The sequence below is a fragment of the Mesitornis unicolor genome, unplaced genomic scaffold (assembly GCF_000695765.1).
Source record: "Mesitornis unicolor isolate BGI_N332 unplaced genomic scaffold, ASM69576v1 scaffold13499, whole genome shotgun sequence".
NCBI classification, from domain to species: Eukaryota; Metazoa; Chordata; class Aves; order Mesitornithiformes; family Mesitornithidae; genus Mesitornis; species Mesitornis unicolor.
This window is the reverse complement of record NW_010209452.1, coordinates 37809-38406: the sequence shown is the minus strand read 5'-3', so window position 1 is coordinate 38406 and position 598 is coordinate 37809.

Here is a 598-nt window from a genome sequence, read left to right as displayed (position 1 = left end):
CAGTGACGGTGTTTAAGCCGTTCAGTCCCAATATGAACGTATACAACCCATATATTTGGAGAGTGGTAGCATAATCACGGTCGTAATGATCTAAGGGTAAAAGAGAAGACAGTTTTGCAGGAACAGGTGTTATCCTTTATTAGGATGGAAGGACTGAATGCCCAAAAGCCTATACTTTTCTTTCAACTATATAAGCTGCTCCAAGAAAAGATATTGTTCTCCCTACATCCTGTCTTCTCTTACGTTTTGATAGTTATTCAGCATGTTTTCCTCAAGCCATGGAAGATGTTAATTTTTATGTGAATTACTAATCACAGAAATGTTCTGATTCTAAATGGTTACATCATAGTTAGGAAGTTTTGCCTAAAATACTTCTCTACAAGAATAGGTCTTAAGGGAAAAATGTTCATTTAATGGACAATTGCTATGTACTAATTTAGAACAAATGACTGCTATGAGGATATGAAAACATTTTCTCAAAAAATAGCATTTTCTCTTGTGAATTATATTCAGAATTTTGATCTAATTGTAAATACTTTCTGTTTCTATGGAACTTTATTTATTAAAAACGAAAAAACTTGCTAAGTGGATTGTAATA